This window comes from Myotis myotis, unplaced genomic scaffold, assembly GCF_014108235.1.
Source record: "Myotis myotis isolate mMyoMyo1 unplaced genomic scaffold, mMyoMyo1.p scaffold_m19_p_5, whole genome shotgun sequence".
Lineage (NCBI taxonomy): Eukaryota > Metazoa > Chordata > Mammalia > Chiroptera > Vespertilionidae > Myotis > Myotis myotis.
Genome location: NW_023416357.1, coordinates 77,642,587 through 77,669,263, shown reverse-complemented (window position 1 = coordinate 77,669,263; position 26,677 = coordinate 77,642,587). Strand labels below are relative to the sequence as shown.

At 42.3% G+C, this 26,677-nt stretch overlaps 1 protein-coding gene and 1 non-coding gene across 2 annotated transcripts in view; one reads left to right on the top strand and one right to left on the bottom strand.

Annotated features, from left to right (window-relative positions):
• MEGF10 (multiple EGF like domains 10) overlaps positions 1–24,797 on the bottom strand; it is a 168,762-nt gene extending 143,965 nt beyond the window's left edge. Inside the window, exon 1 of the mRNA XM_036310750.1 lies at positions 24,078–24,797. The gene's annotated coding sequence lies outside the window, so the exon portion shown is untranslated. The remainder of the gene's footprint in view (positions 1–24,077) is intronic.
• LOC118657273 lies at positions 4,908–5,014 on the top strand. The gene has a single exon (XR_004967968.1). It is a non-coding gene; the product is annotated as a U6 spliceosomal RNA (small nuclear RNA).
• Positions 24,798–26,677: the final 1,880 nt, after the last annotated feature.

Genomic DNA, 26,677 nt, shown 5'->3' with positions numbered 1-26,677 from the left:
TCGGTGTGCCCAATTCAAAAATTAGCATGATTGGGGGTTTAATGAGGCACTTTGTTATTCCCTGCAATAAAAACGAAAAAATAGAGACAGAGTTCTTCAGGCTTAATTACCACATCTGTTATTAGGCACTTTACCATGATTGACTGGAGTGTATGTTGGACACGGTGCCAAAAAAGCCTCCCCATAAAAGCAGTTTCCTGCTCGCTGCCTGAATGGCATTGGTCTCTGTTACAACTAGGATTTCCATGGCAAACAAGCAAAGCTTGGCTCACACAAGCCCCCGTGCCAGCTGAAGGCACTTTTTCCTGGTGCCAGTTAAGCTGGGAGCAGGGCCTGGGCCGCTTGCTCTGCCTTTTGTGTCTCTCTCTGGCTAGGGCTCCACCAAGCTTCCCTGCAGCCCATGATAAAGGGAACAGGTGAGAGGAAGAAGCAAGGTGAGACTAGGAGGGGCTGAGCTGTGGCCTGTGGTGATGCCTACTTGCAGACATTAAAATTAGGAGCAGTTAAGATGTGATGCTGCAAAGGAAAAACATTTCCTAACTCCTAAGGTCTCTATGGCTTTCAAATGAGTAGCTAACATGCAACCCCGAAGCCAGTTTCTCAGGAGACCTAATTCCTTGGATGTCTTGGGCTCTCTGAACCAAATTGGACTTTAGGCTTTAGTGTCTCATTCTGTGACATACATACTGGAGAAACTTATTGTCATTGTTCCTTGTCCCCAGTAAAGCTGCTCATGGATTCCTGCAAGTCTGGGTATGCAGGCAAGTGGGGAATCTACTAACTAAACTGCAGCTCATTTGAAGAGGACTGCCTTCATAAAGTAGGCCATCATTCGACTTTTCTAAAGTGAAAAATACAGACACCCACAGCTCTCCATACCCCTAAGTCAAGTTACTGTGCAGGCTATTGCATGGGGACAATTGTTGACACAGAAAACCACTCTTCAGATCAGATGTACAAGGACAGCCTCAGCAAGCAACCTCATATCTTGAATACACACCAGGTAGGGAAACACACAAATACTCACCTAACCCTGGTTGTTTAAACAATAGCCCAATGCTACAGAAATTGTGTCAGATGATTGTAATGTAAGTAATGAGAAAAGACTGTAAAACATGAATACCTGAATACATTCTCCTGGAACAATCACAGATAAAGAACAATGTCCTGAAGCATTCTCTCTCTGTGCATTATTTGCCCTTTGAGGATGGGGTTGTATACATTTACTAGAGGCCTGGTGCACGAAATTTATGCACAGGTCCCCTCAGCCCAGCCTGCACCCTCTTGCAATCTGGGACCCCTTGGACATCCCTCTCACAATCCGGGACCCCTTGGACATCCCTCTCACAATCCAGGACATCTGGCTCCTAACCACTTGCCTGCCTGCCGGATTGTCCCTAACCACTCTGCTTGCCTTCCTAATCACCCTTTACCACTCTGCCTGACTGCCTGATTGCCCCTAACTGCTTGCCTGCCTGCCGGATCGCCCCTAACTGCCTCTGCCTCGGCCCCTGCCACCATGGCTTCATCCGGAAGGACGTCTGGAATGACGTCTGGAAGGTCTTTCGACTGTGTGGTCTAATTAGCATGTCATGCTTTTATTATTATAGATGATGTACTATTCCGTTGCTTTCTTGTATCAGGCAATGTCCATGGTGTTTAGATGTGTGGCTGCTATTAGTGGTGTTTTGTGTACAGAATATAATCCAGAAATAATGAGTCAAGCATGAGAAATTGGCAAGCAAGAAAAGGATTTCCTAAGCTATTAAAAAGTTTTACCAGCATTTTAAAAATAAAAATAAAAATATTTGGTGTTTCCTAAAAAAGAATGAACATTTATAAAGGCCATTGTCTATGCGCTTGGAGAAGTGTACATGGAACACCTTTTCTGTTCTTGGGATGGAGTTTCAGTTTACTAGAGGTTCGCCATAGGGCCAACCCACTCTTCAACAGCCTGTCCAGCTTCAGGGGAAAGGGGGCTTTAGGAAACAGATCTCAGCCTTCGCAGACAAATGACGGTCTGGTGTGGAATCTGTCATACACTTCCTGCAAGTCGTGATTGCTAGAGGGCCCTCTCACATTCATTCCTCAGACTTCTTAAATCTGGCCTTTCTCCTCAGCCCCTATGATATAAATGATTGAGGCTCTTTTCAAACTAAGTCATTCCCTCACTCTCTCTTTTTCATTATCCACAAAAGAGCCTTTGTGATCCCTTGAGGACAGAAGGAAGATGAAATTAACAGAGCACAGCAGAAAGTGAAATTAACCATTTCTGAACTTATATAAAGGCCACTCTCCAAATAAGTAAAAAAAGAGCCGTTTCAGAGCCCAATGTCTTCAAAAATAAATTTCCACTAGTAATGGTTTTGTGGCATTACAGAGAAAGGAGCTATGTGTGAAATATCTAAGAGCAATTTGGCAATGATTTCTTAGATATGACACCAAAAGGACAAGCAACAAAAGAAAAAAACAGATATGCTGGGCTTCCTAAAAATTAAAATTTTTGTGTATCAAAGGACATTAACAACAGAGTGAAAAGGCAACCCACACAATGGGAGAATATATTTTCAAATTATATATCTGATGAGGGATCAAAATCCAGACTTACAAAAACAAAAAACAAACAAAACAAACAAAAAAACCATACAACTCAACACCAATAAAACAAACAGCCTAATTTAAAAATGGGCAAAGAACTTCAATTGATATCTCTTGAAAGAAAATATACCAATGGCCAATATGTGCAGGAAAAGATTTTCAACATCACTAATCATTAGGAAAATGCAAATCAAAACCACAATGAGATACCCCTGCACATCCATTAAGGTGGCTACTATTAAAACACAAAACAAACAAAAAGCAGAAAATAAATGTCGGTGAAGTTGTGGAGAAGCTGGAACCCTGTGTATTGTTGGGAATGCAAAATGCTACTACTATGAAAAACAGTATAACGGTTCCTCAAAAAATTAAACAGGGAATCACCAGCCCTAGCTGATTTGGCTCAGTTGATAGAGTGTCAGCCTGCCGACTGAAGGGTCCCGAGTTTGATTCTGATCAAGGGCACATGCCCCAGTTGTGGGTTTGATCCCCAGTAGAGGGCATGCAGGAGGCAGCCGATCAATGATTCTCATCATTGATATTTCTGTCTCTCTCTCCCTCTCCCTTCTTCTCTGAAATCAATAAAAATATATTTAAAAATAAATAAGTAAATAAACAGGGAATCACCATATGATGCAGCAATTCCACTTCTGGGTGTATACTCTAATGGAATGAAAGCAGGGACTCCAACAGATTTGTACCCAGATGTTTATAACAGCATTTCACAATACCCCTAAAGTGGAAATACTACAAATGTCCATTAATAAATGATTAGATAAACAAAATATGGCATCTATATATATATATAAAAGGCTAATATGCTGAGTGTCCATCCAACCGGTTGCTATGATGTGCACTGACCACCAGGGGGCAGCCCTCAACACAGGAGCTGCTGTGATGCGCACTGGCCATTTACAGAGAAACGGCACCGCGGACCTGGCGCCCACAAAGCAACACTCGGCTTCCTCCAAGTGGGACACAGGCCCTGCCACTACCCCAGAGCGACACCCCACCAAATCACAGCCAACATTGCCAAAACCTCATGGTGCAAAATGCAGCCCATAGCCCAGCCCAACCCAGAAACGGTGGCTGTAGGCACCAGGTAATGACGTCACGTAGCAACACCCAGCTTCTTCTCCCTAGCAACTAGCCTCCTTGGAGTTTCTCCAGCCCAGGAACATGACTTGCTTTATAGCCAGATGGAAAAATTTTACACTTTAACCAAATATCTGTGAAGTGTTTTCCTGTGCCTTATCTCATTTGACCCTCACGAAAGTCCTGGAGTAGGTAGATAGGAGACTCGGTAGAATCCTATTTTCTTTCATTAGCTGGAAAATGGAAACTTAGAAATTTGACCCGACTGAAAAGAAGTAAGAAATGGTGAACCTTGAAAATGACTTCAGGTTTTCTTACTGCACAGAATATAGTCAAACACTGTTGCAGTTAAATATTTTATCCTTTGTTCTCCCTGCGTGATCTACAATAATAATCTGCTTCGTGTTAATATTACACTGTTGCTGACAATTGCCTGAAAGAGAAGTTGGGGTGCTTCACTGGGCTGGAAAAAGTTTAGCTAAATCAGAAAGCAGGTCTAATTAAGCAAGTTTATTCTATATCTATCAAAGGCTAAATTGACTCGCACATGCATGATACATATAAAGCTCTCACTAGCACCAATCACATGCGTGTGTTTCGATCTGTCATTGTCGATCATGAATTTGGTTGACACTTCTATTAAAGAGAAAGGGAGAATAGCAATATTAAAATATTTCTTCTAGTTAATTTCCTTTCAATTTACACAAATTCATGCACTGGGCCACTAGTATAAAATATTAATCAGCCTTAAAAAGGAAGGAAATTCTGACACATGCTACAACATGGATCAACCTTAAAGACATTATGCTAAGTGAAAAAAGCCAGTCATAGAAGAACTCTTGTATACTAGAGGCCTGGTGCACGATCCCTAGCTGGCAATCGGGGCAGACTGGGGCCGGCCAGCCGGAAGGAGGGACTGCGGGAGGTTGGCTGTGGGAGCGCACTGACCACCAGGGGGCAGCTCCTGCACTGAGTATCTGCCTCCTGATGGTCAGTGCAAGTCATAGCTACTGGACGGTCATCCGGTCTTAACGGTCGCTTAGACTTTTATATATAGATTATACATACATATCCTCTGAGTTATCTCAAGTAGAGAAATTCATAGAGGCAGAAAGTGGGGGGATGGTTGTCTGAGGCTGGGTCCAAAAGAAGTGGGGGGTTGCTGTTTAATCGGTACAGAGTTTCAGTTTGGGGAGATTACAAACTTCTGGAGAGTGCTCGCTTCTGCAGCACATAAACTAAAATTGGAACGATACAGAGAAGATTAGCATGGCCCCTGCGCAAGGATGACTTGCAAATTCGTGAAGCGTTCCATATTTTTTTAGAAAAAAAAAAGTTCTGGAAATGGCTGGTTGTGATGGTTGCACAACCATATAATCATACTTAATGCCACAGAACTGCACATTTAAAAATGGTTACCATGGTTAATTTTACGTTACGTATATTTTACCACAATAAAAAACAAATATCTAGAAGTAAGCCAAGTTCTAAGGAGTAACAGATATCTGCCCAAGATGTAGGGACTTCTGTTTGCATCTTTTTATTACCCATCTGCATGGTTAAAACAAGCATTCACACATTCTTCCAGGAATCACACCTGGATTTGTAATCTAGTTGCTAGAACTTGAGGGTGGAAGGAAGCAAATGCCAGCAAATGTAATGGCAGTGTGCTCCTGTGTCCGGGCAGCCCCAACCCGGCCTCCTCGGTGGGGCAGTGGGCCAGAATGTCACCTCTCTCGGCTCTCCTACAGGCTGTAAAGCCGGTGATGGTTTCTCCAGAACCCAAACACAGAAACCAAAATAGAGCAACTTAACTGTCTCTCAGCAAATGGAAACCAAAGGGCATCCAACCCTTTGAAGCCATGATGCACGTCAGAACGCAGCTCTCCACCACCATGGGCCTGCATTCAAAACTCCGACTTGATTGTTTAACTTGGAATGAATGGACTTAGCGATCAGAACTTTTGTGTGCTCCTTACTTTCTCAGAGAAGTTCTAAGGAATTTGAGGATTTAGATGGACTTCCTCAATTTCAATTTTAAATTCCTCAGGTTGGATTTTCTGGGTCTTGACGTAGCTTTGTTTAGGACAGCGGTTCTCAACCTGTGGGTCGCGACCCCTTTGGGGGAGTCAAACAACCCTTTCACAGGGGTCACCTAAGACCATCAGAAAACACATATATAATTACATATTGTTTTTGTGATTAATCACTATGCTTTAATTATGTTCAATTTGTAACAATGAAATTGGGGGTCACCACAACATGAGGAACTGTATTAAAGGGTCGAGGCATTAGGAAGGTTGAGAACCACTGGTTTAGGAATTTTATTCTCCCCCAGCCCCTCTAATTGCTAATGAAGTTAAGATAACATAAAACAATGGTTTTTTGTATAGAATGCAGACCTCAATCCCTTCTGGCAGGTATGCCCACAGACCAGTTGTTATTTAAATACCTATAAGGAGAAAAAAGATTAAAATATCAAGTCACAATGCACTTCCCAACAAAACAGGCCACAGCTGGACCAGCGCTCGGAGCAACTGCTCCACGAGGAGACAGCAAGGCTGTTGTCCTGCAGGGTCTGCTCAGGTCACCGCATGCGGCGTGGATTAGAGTCCTGCTTCTGTTACCCAGGCGGGACTGGGGCTTCCACACCACACTCCTGAACTGGGCTCTGTGACGGCACGTGACACTCTTCAAGGTCTCTTGAAGTGTAGAAGGAGATCTCAGACTTCACAAAAAATTAAAAAGCTAAGGATTTTCTTTCTTTTAAAAAGTATTTTGTAAGTTTAAAAAAGAGAGAGAGGGGGAACAACTCATTTTTACATATTGTCCCAAAGGTCTGTCCTAATGGGGTGGAAGGAAATGCATCCATCATGGACAGAAAAAAAGGCTTGGGTTTGGTCTGAAGTTAGCTGCATGGAGACTCAGCTAGAGTCCTGCTTTAAGAGGAAAGAGTCCCAGCAAGGCCCTGCCCTATCCTTGAGCCAGCTCCGAGGAACAGCCCCCAGGAAAACAGCTGTCCCCACGGCGAGGAGCAGGGAGGCGAGCTGTCTATGTCTCAGTTGTGCTTCTTCCATTTGGTGTCTGGCTCCATGGCCGTGCCAGACAACAGCTCAGGCAAAGTGGGGGCACTGCCCTCACCTACCCCACTGTCACCCACCCACTCAGCTGCACCCTGCACCCTAGACACGGGCCAGAGGCTTCCTAGTTAAGTTCATGGGGTTGGAAAGGGCCTTGTGTCCTCTTTGTCTCATAAATAAGGAAATATGCACAAAAGAGTCTTTTGGGGGTTTTTAAGGTGCCTAAGATCAAACTGTGGCAGAAGCAGATCTCGAGACAAGAACTTTTGGCTCCAGAAAGAACTTTAGGCTCCAGAAGCAGTAATCTTTCTACTATTCTGGGCTGCCTAACAGAGCTCTGGGGAGAAAAGTACGCTCCCTCACTCTAGCTAGAACAGCGATTTTCAACTAGGATGCTGCAAGAATTTTTAAAACATGCAATACCTGACTATTTAGTAAGGGGCACTTAGATTGTCAAATTAAAAAAAAAAAAATGACAAGCCTAGCTGGCATGGCTCAGTGGATGAGCATTAACCAGGAGGTCACAGTTTGATGCCCAGTCAAGGCACATGTACAGGTTGCAGGATCGATTCCCAGTGTGGGGCATGCAGGAGGCAGCCGACCAATGATTCTCTCTCATCATTGATGTTTCTCTCTCTCCCTCTCTCTCTTTCTCTCTGAAATAAATAAAAATATATTAAAAAATAAAAATATGTCTATAAACAATGACAACAGCCAACACAACAATAGCCATCAGCTGTGAATGAATCAAAATTTTTCCTTTTTTTTCAGATCGGCAAAAAATACATTTTTTGGTATGCCGCAGAATTTTAGAAATTAGTTTATGTGTGCCATGAAATGAAAAAGGTTGAAAATCACTGCTCCTGAAGCATTTATTGGTTTCACACAAAATAATAATAATTACTATTAATAATAATAATGAATTAATGATGCTGGCCTTGAGATTTACATCACTGTTAATGCTTTTCATTGGCATCAGGATTAGAAAACAAAAAATTACTTCAAATCAATGCAGTTCTAAAAGTGGGCAGCTAGCTGCCCCCGGGAGTAATGCTGAAACTTCAAATGTGGGTGATCCTACCATCCCCCCAATTCACATAAAATACATTTAAGGTAAACCTTGAACAAAGTCAATGAAGTGGAACTCCCTACAAATCCATCTCTCCTTAAGTAAGTTGGCTTCATCTGGACTTCTTTGCTCTCCCATGGGTTCCCCATTGGGCCTTCAACAATGATTCTGAGGCCTGATACGGACCACCTGCAAGCATCTTACCTTTCCCTAGCTGCTCAGCTGCCAGGAACCACTGGGCCAAAAAGAATGGGTAGGCGGCCAGTGCACACAGCTTTGTCTTTGAGGGCACAAGGTCCCGAGCCAAGCAGAGGCCTGGTCACCTCGTCGCATCTCAGGGAGTTCACCATGGAAGAAACTGCACTGTGCTCCCCAATGTACACTGAAGGGGGTTTACTCTGCCTGGGGTTTCACTTGTGATCAGTTCAACTCCTGGACAGAGATTGGGAAGCTGCTTTTGTTCTTAAAACTTGGTGACAAAACTCACCTGGCTTCCTCAGCCCTTTTTTTTTTACCCACTGACACTTTGTTCTGAAAATCGGCCTGCCGGGCTTGGTTGCCATCCCTCTCAGCAGTGGAGCCTGACACCTTCACCATCACAGACAGCACAGAGGACACACCAGCCACTAGCCCATGAAAGCATTGTGGTCTCCCTTACATGCCCTCGAGTGAATACCATGCCACTGGGCCCTTTGTTACATGGCCTGGTTTTCACAAATAGCACAACCTGGACAAGAAATGAAAATGCTCTTCCAAATTCTCTGGCTAGACAGCAGTTTCCTTAGGTCAAGCTGTAAGAAATCCTTCTTAGAGAGAGGCCATCAGTGTGCCTGTCTGCCACACCTGAACGCTGGACAAGTTCAGAAAGACCAGCATTTCGTCCTTAGGGAGAGAGCTACACATAAGCACATGAAATTCAAAAGCAAACTTAAGGGACCACTTTCAGAAGGTCTCTGGACTTCATAACAATACAATATCTTCAACCAAGAACAATTACTCTGCGAGGTGAAAACTGGACCTGAAGGGGTAGCTTAGGGGATATATAAAAATTAAACTCTAGAGCAGTGATGGGCTGCGGGAGGCCCTCTGGAGGTCCCGGTGGCTGCACAAACATAGCTACGAAGTATCATTTGCATACCGCCTTGAAAGAAAGGCAAGGAGTCTTTTTCCAGCCCTGGTTTGGCGGAGCGCCACATCATAAGCTTTTCTGTTTTTGTGTTTGAGTGTCGGAAGAAGAGTGCCTTTGCTCCAAGCTGGTCTTCACCAAAATAAAAGTAGGCCAATCTGGCCAGCTGTGCTGAGGAACCTCCTGTCCCTGAACCTTTGGGCTGTGCACAGGCACAGTCATCACTCTTTAGAAGGAGCCTTCTCATTACCAGGAAACACTCACCTTTCCTGGCCTAGGTCACTGTCTGCTGATGTGAGCTCCATTACATCCCACCCCTTTGCACCACTTTGATTCTGCAGCATCCAAAGAAAGAAGAACTAGAAGGTCATGTCCCAAACCTGAAAGGCCCAAGTCTACATTGTCCAGCCTCTTCCTTCACCTCATGTCCTCTGACAACGGTTCTCACTTGCTACTGACTGTGGCCCTGCTCATTGGCACTTCCCCTAGGGCAGCGGTTCTCAACCTGTGGGTTGCGACCCCTTTGGGGGTCGAATGACCCTTTCACAGGGGTCACCTAAGACCATCGGAAAACACATATATAATTACATATTGTTTTTGTGATTAATCACTATGCTTTAATTATGTTCAATTTGTAACAATGAAATTGGGGGTCACCACAACATGAGGAACTGTATTAAAGGGTCACGGCATTAGGAAGGTTGAGAACCACTGCCCTAGAGGAAAGATCGTGTCTTGGGGAAGTTTTCATCAAGCAATAATGCTACCCTGGCCTCATTGATATATGGAGGAAGACAAGGTCAAAGATTGCCCATTTAAGCGAGGATTAGGATTGTGGGTCAGGTTCACTTTTACATGTTATTCTCATGTCCCCATAGTTCTGAATAATCCAAAATCAGTCAGGTCCACAGATATTTAAGTTTCTATTTCACTTTTTAAAAGAGAGGGGGAAAGGTCTACGTGTCTTGGTCTGCCCACGCTGCTATAACCAAATGCCTCAGGCTAGGTGACTTCAATGACAAACATTTATTTCTCACAGTTCTGGAGGCTGGGGAACCCAAGGGCTGGGCAATTCAGTTACTGGTGAGAGCTCTCTTCCCGACTTGCAGCTGGTCCCCTCTATCCACATCCTACATGATGGAAGGAGAGCTCTGATGTCTCTTCTCTTCTAATAAGGGAACCAGCCCTACTGGCGTCAGGGTCCCACCCTTCTGACTCCATTTAACCTTCATCACCCTTCACAGGCCCTATCTCCAAATACGGTCACTTGGGGGGTAGGGCTTCAACATAGAATGGAGGGTAGAAGCAGGGGGGACAGACACAATTCAGTCCATAGCACTATGCTGGACCATTTGAGGACAGAAAGGTAAATAATATAGATCCTATGTGCTCAAGGACCTTACTTTCTAGAGTCAATTTATTCTAGAAGTAGAAAGGTCCTCAACGTTTATGTAGTCTCTTCCCACAAGCTCCAAGGATTCCTTCTAGATACATGTCAAGAATGTACCCCCGGATGAGGTGGTTGGCTCTTCCACCCTAAATCACAGAAATGGACACAGAGGCACCAAGAGTGAAGATGGCCTGTGGCTCCTGTGATGAGCTAACATACAGACATTAACTTCAAACGGTGACTGTGTCTCCAGAGGGAGACTAGATGTGCTAAGGTCTGTGCCATCAACCACATTATTCACCACGGGACTCCTAATATGGACAGTACTGCTCAGATGAAAGCTTAAAGACTTCTTGATTCAGCATCTAGAAGATGCATTATCTGGAAGCTTTTGCCCAGCTAATATCAGGACTGTAGTTTATCAGAGAGAGAAACTGCTGTTTTCCTGAATTATGAACAGTTTGTATGCCAAAAAAAATCAACAAGTTCAATATACAAAACAGTATGACATATTAAAGAGAGCATACACCTGAGATGCAACACACCAGAATTCTGCAATAGCCTTACTGAATTAAAACAGAAGTGATCTAGACAAATCCTTGAGTAGAAATTAATCAGATACAAACAAATAAATAAAACTTACTGAACATTTACCATGTCACATAGTGTTCTAAGTCCTTGTCAGTTAGTATCACAATTACTTCCCATATCCACTCTATTAGAGAGCTACCATTATTATCCCCACATAATTGATAAAGAAAATGAAGTCTAGAGTAACTGGCCAAGGTCATACATTGAGTAATCAATGGAGAAAACCAAGATTCAAATTCAGAGTCTGGTTCTAGAATCCACACTAAATCACTACAGTCTAGCACACCTGTGCTTCACTTTTCAACCACATTTTTCCACTGGACAAAGCAGCCAATGTTCGAAATGTGTATCAGAATGCGAATACAAGAGGGCAGGGACCTTGTTTATCTTAGGTGCTGCCCTGCCCCTTGCATAGAAAATCACATGGAACAGAATAGGCACTGAATAAATATTTATTGAATAAATAAATAACAGATTATATTTTAGATTTAGTAAAATTACTGCAATAGTCTTCTTATATTGTCTTCCCATTATTATTTCATTTTCTACTCCTGTCATCAATGATAATCCTTTGCTAACCACTGCTTGGTGAATTTAAGCAGCTTTCAAAAATTTTCCAACTTGGCTTCAGCCTACACTTCCAACCTTATTTCTTAATATTCCTTATACAAACATTCCACTCTGACCATCTCTGCCTGCTCCTGCCCGTGCCCACCCTTACCAGCGCCATGTGCATTCTACTCACTGGGGAACTCTTTCTCGCTCTTCTCTAATTACAGGAAGTTCACTTATCTTTTCAAGTCCCATTTCTTCTAAGAAGTCTTCTCACCAAACCCACAGTGATCACACCTTGTTATGAGATGGATTCACCTGAAATCTATCACCTGCTTCCTCATCCTTTCCTGTCTTCACAAACACACTAGCAATGTGCCGAGGGCAGGGTTCATGCCTTCTCATTTTTAGTGTTCTCTCTAACATGCAATAAAGACTTGGCTCATAGCAGATACACTGTGAACACAGGTCAACTGGCTGATGCAGTCTTATCTAAATGCAAAACCCCTTTTTTAAATAAAGATTTTTAAAAGTTGAAGTAAAATTCACATAACATAAAATTCATCGTTTTACCCACATTGTGCAACCATTACCACTATTCAGCGGTTCTCAACCTGTGGGTCGCGACACCTTTGGCGGTCGAACGACCCTTTCACAGGGGTCGCCTAAGACCATCCTGCATATCAGATATTTACATTACAATTCATAACAGTAGCAACATTACAGTTATGAAGTAGCAACGAAAATAATTTTATGGTTGGGTCACAACATGAGGAACTGTATTTAAAGGGCCAGAAGGTTGAGAACCACTGCACTATATAGTTCAAGAACATTTTCAGCACCCCTAAAGGAAGCCCCAAACCCATGACACAGTCACTCCTTATTCCCCCTCAACTCAGTCCCTTGCAACCACTACCTTCTGTCTCTGTGGATTTGCCTACAGTGGATATTTCACATAAATGGAATCACACAATATGTGGCATTTTGTGTCTGGCTTCCTTCATTTAGCATTAAGCTTTCAAGTTTCATACATGTCATAGTATGTATCATATGTCATTCCTTTTTATGGGTGAATAATATTCCATCGTATGATATATGACACTTTGTGTATCCAGTCTCCAGTCATCAGTTGGTGGACATTTGGGTTGTTTTCACATTTGGGTTATTGTGAATAATGCTGCTATGAACTTCTGTGTACAAGTTTTTGTTTGAACACTTTTCCTTCAGTTGACATCTTACTAAGGAAGAATAAATTTGTTAACTAGAAGCCTCATCCTTATCCTACAGTTGAGAAAAATAACTTTTAAAAATAAAATACTACCTTCATTAAAAAACATTCATTCCCGTGAGTAATTTTAACTGTGTTTTTTTTTTGTATTACAGAATATTTTAAATTCTTTATAGCTTATATTTTGTATCAGAGACTACACTTTCTAACTTTTGTATTTAATTATAGGATCTTAAGAACTAGGATGATTCTTTCATAAAAAGCATGAGCAGGACTTATTCTTAAACATGTTAATATTCTTCACTATTTTAACATTATTTGCTGTTATAATGATAACGAATATTTATGAGTGCTTACTATGTGCTTACCACTATGCTAAATGCAACACTCTTTGAAGTATATACTGTTATCATTTCACAGGTGATGAAAAGAGGCTTTAGAACTAAGGTAGATTCCTAAAGGTCATGAAGCTTTAAGGGGTAGAGATGGGTCCCGACCCAGGTTGGCCCATTTCATACAGTAAATAACAAGACCAGGCAGGAGCAGACTCAGACCAACAAAATCATATATCAGCTCACTATTTTAATCACATTTTTTCATGTGAATCAATGCCCAAAGGAAGTATCCAGAATGGATACTCAGACTTCAGACAGATGTGCTATAACCATTTCAAAGCCAAGTTTCCTGACTTCTCCTTCAGGAGAAAAACAAAATAAAACAAAATTCCTATTTTCTCTGTTTGAGTCTACTGGCTCCAAACAGCAAGCTAGGATGTTCTGTAGTACAATGGCCCACACTGATGATGACCAATGTCCTGCAGATAGAAAAGGGACCACAAGCCAGTCTCATGCCAGAAGCACTGTTTTGCTTATACGACTGTCCCACTTTCACAGGTACTGCTCCTAGAGCTCAGGAAGTGATGGCTGAAATGAGTGAGAGAGATGAGCCAAAGACCTCATATCACTTTGTCCCAGTAGAAAAATGAGAGTGAGAAAAATAAAAGCATTCCAATATTAGACTTCAGAAGAAATGTCATCTAAAAATTCAGAAAAACATCCATGATCCATAGTCTTTTTCTGATTTTTCTGAGCCAATTACAATGAATAGGAAAGTAGAGTCGAAATAAGATTTGCTAGTTGGCCAACTTGGAAGAGTGGTTCTGTTTTAGATTCTAAAGAGTGGGGTTCTGCTAACACTGTTGACCTCTTAGGCACTGAATTTGCTATCTAAAAAAGTAACACAATCAACTATTACAGTGCTGGTCCACGTTTTCTGACATAAAGCTCTTCCAGCTATGAAGTAAGGGCGAGTTTGTGGATATTTAAAGTTCCAGGCCTCCCAGCCCTGCCAGGCCCCAAATTATGCAACAGTTGAATTTCTCAAAATTTCTCATTTTCCATCAATGTGAGAGCTATAATTCTACATTAAACATGGTGCTTTAAACGTTTTTGAACTTTTTATTGAAGCATAAAATACATACCACAAAAGAACAGAAATAAAAATTGAAGAGCTTGATACATTTTCACAACAGGAGCACACCCAGATGAAATAGAACAATGTTAGCCTCCCAGGCGTTCATTCTGACACAAGACTAAGTCCCAGCAAGCATCCTATGCCTAAAGAGCATTAGTATTAAACATGCTATTTGGGAATAAAGGACAACATATCACTTGCCTATTTTTTCAAGGACAGCACAGTCCTCATCCCTTATAGCACTAAGGAGGGCCTCTCTAAGTCACAGGAATGGGGCCCATGAATAGGCCTAATGACAATGAACCGAAAATTAACTCATCAGGAGTATGTTTAACACAATCCTTTTGCCACCTGCCTCCTCTTCCCCCTCTTCACTTCTAAAGCATGTATATCATTGGTAAAACCAAATATCCACTCAGTAAAGTATAAACAAACAGCAAGAGAAAGGTGGAGTGGAAACAAAATGAAGAAAATAAAGCTACTTGCCTCTCTGCAATCCACTTGCTTCTTCTTTAATGGATTTACAATGATAGTCTATAATCAAGGTGCAAGGGCAGACTTAATTACACGAAGCTCTAAGTGACCTCCAGCTAATCACATGTTGCCTTCTCCTGGATACAAACTTCTTTAAGCCTAATGCTCCCCGTCAGAAAAACTCTTATCTCAGAGACAAAAGGATTCCTACGGCAATGAGCACTGGCTGCCTGCACCCTGTAGAGATGCTCTCTGCAGCCCATTACATCCAGAAAGGGCTCTCTACACTCTGCATCACTCAAGGCTGTATTCTGTGCCTAACTTTTTCTTTTTTTTTTTGAAAGCCACTTACAAATATCCACAAAAACTAGGGACTAAGTTTCTCTTTGAAAAAAAACCCAGAGGCAAAGGCTGAATGAATGGCATACTTTTTCATAAAGAGAATAATCAGGCTAAAAGAACAATCTGTGCAAAAAGTCTTCGACCTTCGCAGAGGCTATGACCTTGAATTTGAATCTTCTTCTGACACACAGAATGTAGCTGATTGTTGAGCTCCAGATTAGATCTTTACAGGAAATTTGCAACCCTTTCTCTCCAGGGCTAGAATCCGGTTTAGAAGTTGGGGGTGAGGAGTGGTATCTAAATGACATCTGGGGAGTCCCCCAACCTCACAACTGTCCAGATAGATCAATAACTTTCTAATGGGTTTAACTGTATTTCAATCACAAAGAAATTCAGCTTCAAAACTGATATCTGAATCTAGATTCCAAAGGAAATTACTAATACATTGTATATATGGTGACTACACCCAAGAACAAAGAATCATTCTCTGAGGTCACCGGCCTTGATTTAGGTGGGCTCTCAGAGCCGATACTTGTCTTTGATGAACCTGGAGAAAGAGGCTGAGAAATGTATCTTGGCCTATCATGGACAGAGGAAGAGCTTTCTCATTTTTAAAATCAATAATAAAACTCTGCAGTAAGATAAGCCGGCGGCCATAGTAGAACACAATTCTTCCTTGGTCAAAGATCAGCTGGGGGAGTTCACACAGGCTTGTGCTCCCTTACTGCCATTTCTCAAGCTCCCAAACAAGCAGATTAATGATGCTTCCACAGAATTACTTTTTTCCTTCCTAAATCCTACCTCATTGCTGCAAGTGGTTTAACTCTAAAAGGCCTTGACCTCTTTTCTTTGTCTCTCTGATTCAAGTGTGTCTGTTTCCTTGGGGCTACCAAGCTCAGTTGGATGGCTGGCCAGAGCAGAATGGAGCATCAGCCAACCCCTGAACAATGGGCCCCTTTCTCAGGCTGTCACATGAACAGCGTTGTGTTACAGCCATTGTCCCTTCAAGCAGAGACAGAGAGGCACAGGTTTTCACAGACCAGTTATTCTCTGTGATCCACTCTGACCAAGTCACTAAAATATTAAAAAAGAAGTCGTCTTTCTGAATGGAGTATAGCCCTAACAAGAGTTACGGTGCATCTGTGGACCACCTGCATCAGAATACCATGTCAAATATACACACCCCTGGACTCCACTGCACCCCTATTGAATCCAAATTATTAGAGGGGGGCCAGTATCTGCTGCCGACTCTCAGGCCCCTAAAGTTTGAAAACATCGGCTAAACAGAGGCCTCAAGCTTTTCTGTCCTCATTAATGGACTGATTTGGACATCTATCTGTGCAAGGGGTGTACTGAGATGGGAGGAGTTCGGAAAGGGCTAATACTTTATGTCATGGTAATCAAATCTTATTGCAAGGAAAACACCTGGGGAGAAGATAAGTGAGGAAGATGAGGGCACCGAGGAATGTGGGGACTGAGACAGGAAATTAAATAATAATAACAGTGGGGTCCGCGATGAGCATAAAGAGGGAGGTGCAGGGAGAGGAGAGTGCCGAAGCAACCTGCCAGAGGCTGGAGCCTTCAGAAGAGGATGGACGGTGAGCACTTCTTTCAGAAATGAAGTTCCCAGGGGTGGGATGGACAGATGGCTCTTTAAAAACCAGCATGTTTAATATTTAGTTTTAAGAAATGAATTTCCTCCATAGTTCCAAGCCTTAAAAGTCACCCACTCAGAGGCACATGCTTGGTGATATTTTATGAAGTAAAGGAGATGTGGGGTGGACCACTTCGTGCTAAAAGAGACAGTACAATAGTGTGGCAAGAGCATCTTTAAATTAAACTTCTTACAGGAAAATAGGAATTCAGAACTAGATGGTGCTACATGGACAACAGTGTGGTGATTGTGGGGCTTAGAGAAGTGGGTGGAGGTGGAGAAAGGTATGGGGGGATAAATGATGGAAAAAAAATAAGATAAAAGGAAGAAAACAGAACTAGATGTTGCTGACAGAAACACAAGCCCTGTCTCCACCCCCACACCCAAGAAGCCCCATAGTGGCTGAAAGAAATGTTTTTTCGTTTCACACCTTTGCATGGAATGGGCACTCCGTTTTTGCTTGAACCTCCATTGGGTGCCCCACACCACATCTGGCTTATATAATAAAACAATAACAGTGTAATATGAGGGGGTCCTTTAATGTCCATAGAGTTGTGGGAACAGGCAGAATCTAGTCCCATAGCCCCCTGCATGGCTGTCATAAATGATTCTCCAATGTCAACTCACCCCTACTGTGGAATGATTTAGTCATTATTGCTTGAAAATGTCTTGCAAATTCCTGCTGCCACATGTTTGCTGCGCTCACTCCCCTGTATAAAATACCCCCATCTTCTCAAATCCTCTCTCCTTCAAGGCCCCAGGCTTCCAGGAAACCTCGGAGCACATGGAGTCCTCTCTCTAGAATATAGCTCTCAGGACTGCCCACTTGGTCCTTACACAGTCAGGTATATTTTCTTTATCTTTTTTTTTAAGGCAAGTTTCTTGGCAATTCCACATCATATTTATTCATATGCCCTGTTCACCTAATAAATAACTGTTGGAGCAAAAATAAAATTCAAGTCAATTACTTTTTGAAAGAACACAAAAGAACATCTTGCCATCAATTCCTCATCCAAAAAAAAATAAATAAAGCATGCTTCTGAAGATATCAATGAAAGTAGATATTTAAAATTTTCCATTTTGATTGTAGAAATAATCTCCTGCGTCTAATTAATCTTCCTATTTCTATTTTGTTCCATGAGGAACAAGTTAAATTTGTGTGTTTTGATTTTCAATTTCCCATCAAAAAAATTTTTTTCCAAAAAAAAAAGACAAACACGATTCTTTACCAGAAGGCATTTAAAAGATCCATTACGGGAATGGTCACCTGTGGCGAGGTTTTAGAACTAACCAGATCTGTGCAGAGAATCCAGGTCAGCCAGGATGTTAATGACAAGGCACTTAGTCACCCTCTACAATGGGGTCTCCTTGCTCCAAAGATAAGATGTTTTTAACAGATGCTAATATCTTGCACATGTACCTATCAAATGAGGCTTTCCATACTGAAATACTGTGTTCTTTGTCTTAGAAAGGGGGAAGGGTACAATTTATGGCTCTCTGAGTAGAAAATTGAGGTGGTTGAAATGCTCCCCATAGTTTCTTTATCTAGGGGTATAAATCACTGGAAATGAATAGAGGAAATCACTAAAAATTAACATCGATAATAACAGGATATATTATGACATTCACACTTCCCAGACTGGCTAATGGTGCAGAGTATGAATCATCAAATAACATTCACGTGAGACTTGCAGTTTTGCAAATAAGTTGAATAAAGTAAAATAGCACTGGTTTGTGTCTTACTTCTGTCCTCATACAATGAGAAATCCTCTTATTAAGCGCTATAAGTTAATCCTCTGCAATAACTATTTTTTAAAAAGCATTAGAATGATCCCAGTGAAAAATAATATTAAATTGTGAAGAAAAGAGAGACATGAGAAATACAAAATCTTGGGAAATTCAGAAAAATAGAATGAATAAATGAAGACATTAGGAAACTAGGTAAGAAACTTATAAAAGTACAGCCAGATGCAAGCTTAAATTAAGGTTTAAAGAGTTCATTTTGGAAACAGGATTGAAAATGAAGACAAATCAACAGAACCCAATAAATCTTAGTTAATTCTTAAAACTAAGCTAATTTTTAGAATGAAATCCTGGATACACATCCTTGAGAAATTGGGATCGCTGACATTAATTTTGCTTTGTTTGAAGTCCAAACAATGTAGACATTTGTACTTCACTTATTAATTCTGTTAACTTCCTGCCCTATGACATTGGAACTCTCATACGTCAGTCAATGAGTGAACTTTTTGGATGTTGTTTATTTTACGTGGAGCTGCCCATGAGCTAAAAGTTCCATTTTGCAGCATCACCAGCTCTGTCATTACCCTGCAATATTTTTGTTCATTTGTTCAAATATTATTGTATATTGCCATTAATTACAAAAAAATGAATGCAAAATGAAAATATTTAAGAATTAAAAAATAATATTAATTATAAGAAAGTTTTGCATCATAAACTGAATATAAGTTAGATAAAGATAGAAGTTATTAGTCATGCCAAAAATGGCAAATCTTTAGTCAGAATCGGACATTTATTGACTATGAGCAGGTCAACTGTTGTTCAGATAAGAAAATAACCAAAATTATAGGAGTTTAAAGAAAAAATTAAAACATTAAACACTGAATGCTGTGTCTAATGGCACGGAGTAATTTAAAATTTTATAATAAATTTTGCCTTCTCAGGCAAGCATCCTTTATAATATGTAGGCTTTTGCACAATCAACCTTTGGACCTATTTCTAGAAATGCATCCTGTACTAAAATAGGAAAAACAGTACCGAACAAGTCACCATGTTTCCCATCAAATACAAAAACAAATACAAAGGTATTTATAAACTGAAAAGCACAAGGCAAAAGTTGTTTATTTTTATTGACATTGACACTTTCATTTCGGTGCCCTGGCACTGTCATTCACAACCAAAACCATCCCAAAGGTGTGACAAACTCAGGTTTTGTCAATGGTCATAGTGCTGCCATAGTGTTAAACATGTGACATTAATTCAGTGGCATCTGGTGCTTCATAAGTCATCTTAGGATATTCTTTCTGGCCGTTTTCCACTCCAGGTTGCTCACTTTCTAGACTATGTCTATGTCTAGCCTGACTGTAAATTCTTGACTGGCTTCTCCACAGCCCCCAGTCTGTACATAGTGACTGTCCCAAACATTTGGTGTGCTAAGAAAATGTCAACTAGTGTTCATTCATTCGTTCTTCTCTTCCATTTTTTAGGTATTCATTATGTAACTACTATGTGCCAGCCATTTGGATAAATGGGAAATGATCATCTCACCACCCAGTTGTAGGAATCTCCAGACAACAAACATAGTTGATTCAATATGATGGAGGATATTAAAGCTATCCACAAAGTAGAGTAGGAATCATATGAGACATCTCTAAGTTTATGTGAATTAGAAAATGTTTCACGGGGATGTCTTATTTGAACTCTATCTTGAAGGATAAATGGGTAGTAAATAGTTGATTAGACTGAAAAGAGGAGCAAAGACATTTCTGGCAGAAGGAACAGCATACACAGCTAGGTGAGGGAGGAGTGAAAGCAGGCAATGTATTCTCCAAGGAAAAGTAATGAGATCAAGATCAGTGGGGCTTAGATGCTTGGAGAACAGGGAAGCAGACAAACAACACAGAGAAGACAGTGCAAACCTGGCCATGTGTACCATGTTAGAGAAGTTAGGCTTCCGCTATGCTGGGGTCCCACCCCAGCAGGTCCAGGGGTCCCCAAAGGTGTGGACGGAGTCGGCGAAGAAGGAATGACACGGAGGCAGCGTTCAGTTGACCAGCATGGTTGGGTTCTCTTCTCCTGGTTCTATCTAGGATCTCCATTCAGGTTCTGTCGTCAGGTTCTGTCACTAGGTTCTCCAGACTGGTCCTGTCCAGGATCTCCAGCCAGGTTCTGTAGCCAGGTTCTGTCTCTAGGTTCTTCAGCCAGGTTCTCTCACTAGGTTCTGTCTCTAGGTTCTGTGGCCAGTTTCTGTCCAGGATCTTTTGCCATGTTCTCTCCAGCGAAGTTCTTCTGTCTCTAGGTTCTGTGTAGGTTCTGTGTCTAGGTTCTGTGTCTAGGTTCTGTGTCCTGTTGTCTTGTTACATCTGTATTTATACCAGTTGATTCCAATCCTATCAATCTCAATTCCAAAGGTTAGGGCGTTTCTTATCTCCATTCCAGGGAGTAAAGATTATGTAGCTTAAGCATGATTGTTCGTAGTTAAAGTGATTAATTACCCGCCTAGCACTTAGTTAAGGAGTTTTATTCCCTCCCTAACTTCAGGGGAAAATCCCTACCTGGGGAAACAACCTTTCTCAGAGAGGTGACCTTGGTTAAAACACATAGTGCCAAGAAGGTGAGCAGACATATTAAGAACAGTATGCCATATATGCCAGGTCCTTTGAAACAGCAAAGATGGACCAGCTCCCGGCACTGCTATAAGCCAGTGTTTCTCCAAATGTGATATGCAGTCACCTCCACCAGAATCACTAGGGGATCTGTTAAATGCAGATTTCTGGCCCTTGCATCTGGGGTACAGCCCTGCAATCTGCATTTTCAATAAGCACCTGGGTGACACGGATGGTCACCATCTGGGGATTTGCCATGGATTTTTAAACGAGGGAATGACATGATCAGATCTGTATTTTAGAAACATGCTGTTAGACCAAGGAGGCGATCATGAGGAAGGTAAAGCTGTTGCTGCTAAATAAGCAGGTGACTTGGGTTTGTATTAGAATCATCTGGGGAACTTTTGTAAAACTGTAGACTTCTCACACTTCACCCAAGACTTACTGCACCTGAACCAAAGCAGAGGGGGCTAGGATTTATATTAGGTTGAATGATATTAAATTTCCATTTTATGTAGGTCAAAATGTCAAACTTTAGCAATTTCTCACAATTCAGTCTGTTATTTTTAAACAAGCTTCCTCCATGCTTGATATACATCAAAGTCTAAGAATAGCTGACGAAATACAAGCAGAACTAAATACTTTTCCTTTTTTACTAATTGTTAGTGTCATTACTTACTTTGATTAACATGCAACAATAGAAGTGGCATATTTATGTACTCAAAACAAATGTTTTAAAAAAGGTTTCAAAACAACCATCAATGAAGGCCACTAATTTAAAGATTTTAGAGTCAGAAGGAATGCTAGGTTATCCAGCTTTTTTCCTGCCTCCCTACACAAGTTTATGTTGAAGCTGATGGGAGAAGAACACTGCTAGAACTTATACTGACTATTTTGTTCAATTCTTCAGCGATACATGCTCTTCACTTTAACAGCTACTAAAAGAAATGTAGCTAAAAATATTTTAGATTTAATTTATAGGGTGCTAGTATTGCACAAAGCCCTAATATGTGTGAAATGAGGTGGGGGGAGGTTAAAGTAAATACTCATGCACATCCATTTTTAAAATAAAGCTAATGAACTTAACATAGGACCTAGAGCAGTGCTTGACATGTAATAGATGCTTTATAAATAACTACTGAATAAATGATTGGCCTCTTAAAAAATAGGTTAAAGGAAGTATATTAATGCAAGGAGTTTCTATGGCAGTGTAGTTTACAGATTGTAAAGTAAGTATAGATGTCCCACCTGCTAGCCTGTCCCAATAACCCTTTGGCACACAACCATGACCCCTCCACTACAATCCCAGCCCTGCCACATACACTTTCTTTCCTCCAAAGGGGCCCAACAGAAAGATCATGTCCGAGGTAAATCTGACAATACATTATGTCCTGGGGGGAGCCAAGCCCAAAAGAGCACGACCTTCAAAGGCCATCCAAAGAGAAATAATAGCTAACACAATGACAGTTAATAACAGCTCTATTATCCTAATACAGCAAGTTACCAATATTAGCCTAATTATAATAATATCTAGTGCTTACTTGCTTATCATCTGCCAAGCTTGTTAGCACACCACACGCATTAACTCACTTAATCCTTTTAACAACCCTCTGGTATAAGCACTGTATTATCATCCTGATTTTATAGATGAGAATAGAGAGGTTAAATAATGACCAAAATCACACAACTGGGAAGTGCAGAGTTGAGAGATGACTTCAGGCTACCTGGTCCCAGAGCTCATGATCGACTCAACTCTCTGACCTCAGAGCACCAGAGAAAAACTACCCTGCAAGCTGACCTCTTGGAGCAGTCCCATCAGGAAGAAGGCATTTCTGGAGAATACGACCTGGTCCCAGTCTTTTCATCCATAAGGAATGAAGCATCTGTAAGTTGAGAAGACCCTATAGAAAGTGAGACCCAGGATATAAAGGAGAAAGGCAAGGAGAACCAAGAAGGAATGTCATTCTCCTCTGCCTTGGGAACCTAAAAACTTTTGGACTAATCAAATCTTTAATTTTCCTCTAAAGAACATGGGTCCTTGCCCAACTGGAGTGGCTCAGTGGTTGAGCGCTGACCTATGAACCAGGAGGTCATAGTTCGATTCCCAGTTAGGGCAGGGGGGGAAGTGCAGGAGGCAGCCGATCAATGATTCTTTCTCATCATTGATGTTTCTATCTCTCCTTCTCCCTTCTTCTCTGAAATCAATACAAATATATTTTAAAAAGAATTTGGATCTTCATGTGAGGATATTTTTCTAAAGAAACATCATTATACTTCATTTACTCGGTGGGATCATTCTACTAGTAACTTCCAGAAGGAAAAAAAAAAAAAGACAAAACATTTTCCTAAACCAGGGGTAAAAGTCCTAGATGGAAGGAATTTAAAAGATCAACATGACATAGATCTTTCTATGGTAACTATGGCTTGAAGGATCACCCCCCCCCCCACCCCCTCCCCTTCACACTCCAACATTCCTTGAGGAACCAGGTATTCATACAAGGAAGAGACCCCTCTCCTGTAAGCCAGCCAGCCTGCTCTCCTGACCCCTCACAGGACGCTGAGAATGGGGGAGGTGGGATTATCCCAAGTCTATCTGCACCATCTGAATATCAAGTACTGGAGAAAGAAAAGTTAGGAAACAAGTCAAGATCCCAGAGAAGGGAAGCTGATCTCAAAGGAAGGTCCTGCGAAACTACTTTTCATTCTGTCTTATTGCTCCCAAGTCTCTCTACACCCGTCATCACAAAATAGACAAGGCAATAAATACAAGGGCAGAAATTATGCAAAATAAAATGCATAATGGGGATGTGTCCCCATGAAAAATACTCCAAGTTCCTACAAGCCCCAAGTAACAAGACCAAATGTAAACAATAACCATAAACCCTTGTAAACAACCTAGGCTGATCCCATCTCCCCAGACTTCACGCAGAACCGGGGTATCCTGGCGAAGGAAAACGTTGTCTCCCCATTTCTCCGCCCCCCCCCTTTCCCCCTAAGAAACCATCGACCGTCCTGCCAAAGTCCAGCGACTGCCAGCATTGAGTGTGCCCAACTCTTACCCAGGTCCAGAGATCCTGAGATTCGCAATGCAACCCTCTTCCTCTGGTGTTCACGGAACACCAGCCGAGAAATAAAACCTGCCCCACACTGAGCTCTTGGCCTCCAAGCAGCGTTCCAGGAGAGAGCGACACGGGGGAGTCTTCGTTCAGATCCAAAGGTGGAAACGCGGGAAAGGAGGCCGGTCTCAGCGCAGTTTTGCGCACGGGGGGAAAGTACTCGCTGCAAACTTGAGTGAGGTTTTCCCGTCCGGCCCGAGATGCTGGAGGAGGAGGGGAGTAACCCGAGCCCGGGCCTGGATGCGAGCAGTTGCCGCTGCTGCAGCTGCCGCCGCAGGGGCAGGGACCGCTGGAGGGGGCGTCGCTTGGCGCCGCGCACGGTCCCTGCTGCAGCCAGCCGGGATCCGTCGGCCCGACTCCTGCGCCCCGACCGCAGGTCGCCCCTGCCTTGGGAGGCTTCCACCGTCCGAGAGTGACCCCCGCCAGGAGTCCGGTCACGAAGTTGGCAAACCTTGGGGTCACTGCAGCGAGTGGCAGAATGCGCGTCTGAGACCGGACCACATCCAGTGAGCGCCTCCGGGTCAAAACCCGGGAGGTGTTCTAGACCCTTTAGGAGGATTTGGGGGACTTGGGGACAGCACCCGAGCCACCAGCCAGAGTGGACGGCCCGTCCCCAGCAGTGGCAAGAAGGGATTGCAAATGTGGGACGAAGAGACGGGTGACCTAGCGGTGCCCGAGGGTGCCAGGCGGCCACAAAGTGGTAGGGAAGGTGGGGCCAGGAGTTGGGGGATGGGTGGGACCGAGGGAGCCTACTTTTCAAAGGCGGGGAGGAAAGAGAACTCTCCAGACCCGCAAGAAAAGATCTGCGAGGCCTCGCGCAGATTTCTTGGGGAATGGCTCCCTCTGCCGACTCCTCAAGGACGTCCCGGGAGACCCAATGTTAGAAAGTGAGAACCAAGGAAAGTCTTTTCTCAATCTGCAGATGGGCCGGACGCGAATTCTGAAATCTACTTCTCTGTCCACCTTCTTCTTCCTTACTAAAGAATTTCTCCGGACAACCCAAGCAAATACGAACTTCTAATTGCTGGAAAGTTCGTTCATATGTTCAGCTGAATTCTATCCTCCCTCGCCTTCCAAACAAAAAGTTTGCGCTCCAAACCAACTCCAAATGATCCCCTCCTACCACCGCTTCTCTTCTTTAGATGAATATGAACTCTTCTTTCTCTTTTTTAAAAAAAGTATATTTTATTGATTTTTTACAGAGAGGAAGGGAGAGGGATAGAGAGTTAGAAACATGGATGAGAGAGAAACATCGATCAGCTGCCTCCTGCACTCCCCCCACTGAGGATATGCCCGCAACCAAGGTACCTGCCCTTGACCCGAATCGAACCTGGGACCCTTCAGTCCACAGGCCCATGCTCTATCCAATGAGCCAAACCAGCTAGGGCTCTTCTTTCTCTTGATAGAGACCGCGAATGCACATGAGTCCCCAGTCACGAACTGCACCTGCATATAGTTCATACTAAAAATTATGCTTCTCCTTGGTCACCCTGGAAAATAGGCATCATTGCCTCCTCTTCTGGTTAACAGTGCCTACATTTTTCTTTGTGGGACCAAGTCTGCCACCGCTAGTAAAGTCCGGATGGGAAGGTCAGTCAGGATCCTCTGGCTTTTTCCTGTCCAGGACCTTCTCCACCAGGTATGTGAACTTTGGTCAGAATGGCCCAAGAACAAATAAATCTAGAGCTGATTGATCCCTATGACAGTGTTCTTGAGATTAGCCATTGATCTGGGTGGTGTGGCTCATGGTAGGAGCTCCTCTCTTACACTGAAAGGTCGTGGGTTTGATTCCCTGTCAGGGCACATAGGTAAGTTGCAGGTTAGACACTCTCCTCCCCTTCCCCCGCCCCTCTATCTAAAAAGAGTTTGTTTCATCTATTTTGTCCAAATTTTGCTTGTTTAGGGCAGGAGCATAAGTCCAATCTAGTTACTCCTTGATTGCCACAAAAGAAAGTTGTTTTTTGTCGATATTTTTAGGAGCGACTTTTTGTACAAATTCCCTCCCATTTTTGGTGTGTTTTAATTTATTTGTATCGAATTGGGTAGACTTGGTTTCTGTTGTTTTCCTTCAAAGAACTCTGGGAGATATACGGAAATGAATCACACAAAACATTTCAGATGAAGCTTCAACAGCCTGGATTAGTGTGAGACTTTTCCTACCTTTATTCTAAATACTATAAACACTATTCATATAATGTGAGATTAAATGGGCTTCTTTGTTGTTGTTATTAACTATACCATTCTGTTAACATAGAATTTATAACCTACTAAAACAATTATTTTTCACATTTGCTCTTAAGCCTGACTTTTAAAAATATTATTTATACTAGTCGGGACTTTCATAGTAATCTTACAGGACTAGTCACACAATCCCACGAAATGCCATTGTTCTATATCTGATCCATTTTAGAACTTGTTGAGATCCCGATGGAGCTAATTCTCGTCCTAGCGTATTAGTTAACTAGCTCACAGTCAAGATGTGTGAAATTTGACCAGCAAGCCACAGTGCTTTTAAGCAAATACTGACTAAATATGTGGAAGCA